The sequence below is a fragment of the Mustela nigripes genome, chromosome 4 (genome assembly GCF_022355385.1).
Source record: "Mustela nigripes isolate SB6536 chromosome 4, MUSNIG.SB6536, whole genome shotgun sequence".
In the NCBI taxonomy this organism is placed as follows: Eukaryota; Metazoa; Chordata; class Mammalia; order Carnivora; family Mustelidae; genus Mustela; species Mustela nigripes.
Genome location: NC_081560.1, coordinates 17,223,992 through 17,229,820, shown reverse-complemented (window position 1 = coordinate 17,229,820; position 5,829 = coordinate 17,223,992). Strand labels below are relative to the sequence as shown.

Genomic DNA, 5,829 nt, shown 5'->3' with positions numbered 1-5,829 from the left:
GAGCCCGATGCGGGACTCGATCCTAGGACCCTGAGATCATGACCTGAGCCGAAGGCAGCGGCTTAACCCACTGAGCCACCCAGGCGCCGGTCCCTGTGTATTCTTGAGCAAGTTACTTTTCTGCTCTCTGCCTCAGTTTCCCCAACATAAATTGGGCAATAATAGTATCTGCTTATAAGGCTATGAAATTCATTCATGAAAAAGAGAATACTGCCTTGCACACAGCTCTCAGTAAATGTTAGCTATTGTTTTAAGCCATTGGGTCTTCTCTACTCACCTTATGAGAGTTCCATCTTTATGTTCCTGCTGCCTGGTTTGTAGAGTAGGTGTCTTTTACTCCACTGTGGCACTAACTACACCAGCCTTGCTGGGGTACGAATGTGGGTTTTGAGTTGGAAGAGTTGTTTTAGTTTCTCTACTTCTGCTAAGATGCTGACGTGTCAGTTTCTACTACTAAGGGGGCATCCGGTTTATGTTTCATCACCTCCCATTGAAATTGGTGCTCTAGTTCCTCAGATGATCTATATCATTTTTGGTCAGTGTCTCCCTAACTAGTTCTTGGTATTAAAGAGTAGTTCTTTTTTTTTTTTTAATAGTTTGCATTTTTTAAAGATTTTATTTATTTATTTGACAGAAGTCACAAGTAGACGGAGAGGCAGGCAGAGAGAGCGAGAGGGAAGCAGGCTCCCTGCTGAGCAGAGAGCCCGATGCGGGACTCGATCCCAGGACCCTGAGATCATGACCTGAGCCGAAGGCAGTGGCTTAACCCACTGAACCACCCAGGCGCCCCTTAAAGAACAGTTCTAATCCACATAACAACCCTGTACATATTTGAAGAGCATCTTGGTACCTCTCTCAACCCCCCTGACCCCCATTAGTCTGTTCTTCAGATGAAACATTTCTGATTTTTCCATCTATTCTTTATGGTTTCAGGTTTATTCCAGTTAGCCTTCTTTCCCCCAAATATTACAGTTTTTCGGTTCTCCCCCACTGTTCTTATTGAAACATGGCACTCCTGTTCCAGTCTGATCAGCCATAGAAAAGTAAGGCTGTCTTCTCTAGTTCTGTGTTTCCCTTGATACTTTTGGTGTTCTGTTCAGTCTTGCAGCTGCCAGAGTAATCATCTAGTAGTAATTGTCTAATTCACATGCTCAGAAACTGTCAGTGGTCTTTATGTCCCTTTATGTCCCATCAGGTAGTAACCACTTGCACTTGATTTTCAAGATTTGCTCATCTGACTCCATTTTCCCTTACTACTGCCCTTCAACATATCTCCTGTGTTTTAGACTGACCAGGCTATCTTACCAACCTGGACCACCAGTGGACCTTCCTGCCTTCAGACCTTCCCATCTGGTTTTCCCTTTGTCCTCTGTTTTTGGTTTTTTTTTTTTTTTTTTATGCCTCCTCAACTACTCTCAACTCCCATGTTTTCTCAGGAGCTTTTCTTTTCATAAAGAAAGCTCGTGGATCACTTATGATCCACCTACCTGTTAATTTAGTCTTAAATGTCTTTCATCATTGTTTTATTGTCCTCTCAGTAATAGCCTTTTTTTTTTTTTTTAGTATTTCCAGGTGCTTTTTAGTTGTTGTGAGTGGCATCCTTTTTTTTTTTTTTTAAAGATTTTACTTATGTATTTGGCATGTAGAGATCAAAAGTAGGCAGAGAGGGAGGCAGTGAGAAAGGAGGAAGCAGGCTCTCTGCTGAGCAGAGAGCCCGATGTGGGGCTTGATCCCAGGACCCTGGGATCATGACCTGAGCCGAAGGCAGAGGCTTTAACCCACTGAGCCACCCAGGTGTCCCGTGAGTGGCATCCTTTTTAAAATTAGATTTTCAAATTTGTTGCTGATGTATGGAAATGCTAAGTTTGGTGTACTGATTTTTGTATCTAGCAATCTTACCTATCTTTTAGCTCTCATAGTTTGTAGATTGACTTGGAAGTGAATGACTGACAGGGTGCCTGGCTGGCTCAGTGGGTAGAACATGCAACTCTTGATCTCTGGGTTGTGAATTTGAGCCTTACGTTGGGCATAGAGCTTAGTTAAAATAGTTTTTTAATTAAAAAAAAAAAAAAGTTGGGCACCTGGCTGGCTCAGTTAGAGGAGTGTATGGCTGTTGATCTTGGGGGTCATGAGTTTGAGTTCCACATGGAGTATAGAGATTAAATAAGTAAGACTTTTGGAGCACCTGGGTGGCTCAGGGGGTTAAAGCCTCTGCCTTCAGCTCAGGTCATGATCCTAAGGTCCTGGGATTGAGCCCCACATCCGGCTCTCTGCTCAGCAGGGAGCCTGCTTCCTCCTCTCTCTAACTGCCTCTCTGCCTACTTGTAATCTCTGTCTCAAATAAATAAATAAAATCTTAAAAAAAAAAGTCTTTAAAAAAATAAGACTTTTATTTTATTTTTTAAAAAAGATTTTATTTATTTGACACACAGAGATCACAAGTAGGCAGAGAGAGGGGGATGCAGGCTCCCTGCTGAGCGGAGAGCCCGATGCAGGGTTCGATCCCAGGGCCAGAGGTCATGAGCCGAAGGTAGTCATTCGCTGAAGGCAGTTGCTTAACGACTGAGCCACCCAGGCGCCCCTAGATTAAATAAGTAAGACTTTTAAAAAAAATTTAAAAAAGGAAGTAAGTCAATGAATGCAGTACTGTGAAGGCAGTCATATTTCTGGTGAAGGCAAAAATGACAGTTTTGTGTTCTTTTCCAATTCTTGTCTTTCTCAAGTTAGGACTTCCAATAGGAGAGTGGATATCCTCGTTTTTTCTAGGAAATGCTTCTCGGGTTTTTGTATGATGTTTGTGTTTCTGGTATTTCCTAATATTAAGGGAATTCTATTCCTTTCTTTTTTTTTTTTTAAGATTTTATTTATTTATTGGTCTCATAGAGAGACAGATCGAGCACACAAGCAGGGGGAGCGGCATGCTTCTGCTAAGCAAGGGGTCTGATCAATGTAGGACTCGATCCTAGGACCCTGGGATTATGAACTGAGCCAAAGGCAGTCGGTTAACATACTGAGCCACCCAGGCATCCCCTCTCTTCTGTTTCTAGTATAAGAGTTTTTGTTGTGATTGACTATTGAATTTTATCATGCTATTTCCCCCTCTGATGATAAATGATTTTTCTCCTTTAATATGTTCATACAGATTATGTTCAATTTCTAACATGATGCCCTTGAACTATGCGGCCCATTCAGACCATCATTTGGAGATGTGCTGCTGTGTTTTGTTCCCTGCGCCTCCACTTGTTTTAGTCTTACCTTTCTAGAATAGATCATAAATTCCAGGGGAAGAAGCAACATGGCTTATGCTTAGATTTCCTAAGCACATGGCACTTAGCTAATACTGTGTGATTGATTTAATTAGATATTCCTTCTTTACTTGATTACTACTCTTAGATATTCATAAAATACTTGAATATTTGAATCAGCTTCTTTGAGAACAGGCAGACCGGTTCTACCTGATTGACCTCTTTCCAAAGTGTTAGATCTATCTTTTTCATGAATGTCCCTATTTAATTTACTGGCTCAATTGAAGAATTAACAGCCTCCTCCTTTCACTATCTAAGGAAAATTATTGAATATAAAACCGGCCTTATATTTTAAAAATGCACATCTCTGTGGTGGTAGTAGAAGAGATACAGGTTATATCCTCAGCAGGTTTTTGTTTTAATGTATAGAATATGGGTTTTATTATTACTTGAAGCAGATGTTAAACACAGTTTCTTTGCAACAAGTCTGAAACGTTTAAAGACTAAAGATGAAATTTTTTCTTGCCTCCTTGGAATGAGCAGTCTTCAGATAGTTTCTGTAGGTCTCTCGATTTAAATGGAGAAATAAAACTATCAATTTATTTTTTTATTAATGTTAGATAATGTATACTTCTGGGTTTTCTTGTCATTGTGTAGCTTTTCTCACCTGAGACCATACAACATTTTTAGGTATCCTGTTGAATGCTAGTTGTAGCAATATTTGCTAAATAAAATGAGATTACTTTTATTTTTTATTTTTAATGAGATTATTTTTAGATTTCTTAAGCCTTTGTCAGTGAATATGAGATGGTTCAGATTCTTTGTCATAACTTGGGTTTGGGTGTGTACTCATTGAAAATGTAATTTGATGAGTCTTTCAGAATTGTTAGGTAGTATTCAGTTGGGGTTATTGCCAGGATCCATCCCTGGGTAAAAATTATAGCTTTATTTACTAAATGACAGAAGTAACTTTTTGATTGGGGAAGACATTAAGCAACAAATGATGAGAAGAGTCAGATTGCTCTGGAGTTAGCTTTCTTATTTTTAAGACTTGGTGCTTCTTTATGTTGATACAGTGTTGAGATTAACTTGCTTATGTGTCCTTACATAAAAAAGAGTTGATTTTTTGTGGTTTTCATATACAAAGCCAACTGTTTATCTCAGTGGTCCTCATTTTTTTCAGTCCAACATTTTCATTCTTTTTAAACATTTGTCCAGTCTGGAAACCTTGAAGTTGTCTGTGATTTCCAGTTTTATCCCATATAGCTGATATTTTACCAAATATTAATGGTTTTTTAAAAAATATTTTTTAAAGATTTTATTCTTTTATTCACAAGAGACCTGGAGATAGGCAGAGGGAGAAGCAGGCTCCTCAAGGAGCAGGGAGCCCGATGCGGGACTTGATGCCAGGACTCTGCAATCAGGACCCAAGCTGAAGGCAGATGCTTAACTGACTGAGCCAAACAGGTGCCCCAAAATATTTTTAAGATACAATATTCGTCATACAACTCACCCATTTGTAGTGTGGAATTCCCTGGTTTCTTACATATTCATATGATTTTATATTCCTATCAGCCGTGGATGAAGGTTCCATTTTCTCCACTTCTTTTTCAACACTTTTTGACTGAAGTCATCCCTAGTGGGTGTAATATGGCACCTCACTGTGGTTTTGATTTGCATTTCCTTAATAACTAGTGATATTGAGCATCTTTTCATGTGCCCATGGGCCATGTATATCTTATTTGGAGAACTGTCTGGGGCGCCTGGGTGGCTCAGTTGGTTGGGCAACTGCCTTCAGCTGAGGTCATGATCTTGTGCAACCATCACCACTATAATTTTATATCCAATATTTCATTGGCCCCCAAAGAAACCCCATATCCATTAGCATTCGTTTTTCATTCTCCTCTTCCCCAGTTTTGGACAACCACTAATTTATTGTGTGTCTTTATGGATTTACCTATTCTGGACATTTCCTTTAAGTGGAGTCATGTAACATGTGGTCTCTTCCGACTGCTTTTCACTCAGAACAGTGTTACCAAAGTTCATCCATGTTATAGCACAAATTAGTACTTTCATAGCTGAATAATATTAAATTGTATGGATATGCCACATTTTATTAATCCATTCACCAGCTTATAGGCATTTAGGTTGTTTCCACCTTTTGGCTATTATGGATAATCTTGTGAACATTTGTGTACAAGTTTTTGTGTGGATGTATGTTTTAGTTCTCTTGAGTATACACCCTACAGTAAGATTGCTGCATCATATGGTAACTGTATGCTTAACTTTGAGAGATTGCCAGACCACTTTCCAGAGTGTCTCTATGATTTTATATTCCCATCAGCCGTGGATGAAGGTTCCATTTTCTCCACTTCTTTTTCAACACTTTTTGACTGAAGTCATCCCTAGTGGGTGTAATATGGCACCTCACTGTGGTTTTGATTTGCATTTCCTTAATAACTAGTGATATTGAGCATCTTTTCATGTGCCCATGGGCCATGTATATCTTATTTGGAGAACTGTCTGGGGCGCCTGGGTGGCTCAGTTGGTTGGGCAACTGCCTTCAGCTGAGGTCATGATCTTG

The 5,829-nt window shown here is 39.6% G+C and overlaps 1 long non-coding RNA gene across 1 annotated transcript in view; it reads left to right on the top strand.

The window, feature by feature from the left end:
• LOC132014916 (uncharacterized) overlaps positions 1 to 5,829 on the top strand; it is a 16,593-nt gene that overhangs the window by 3,422 nt on the left and 7,342 nt on the right. The gene's annotated exons all lie outside the window — the stretch shown is intronic.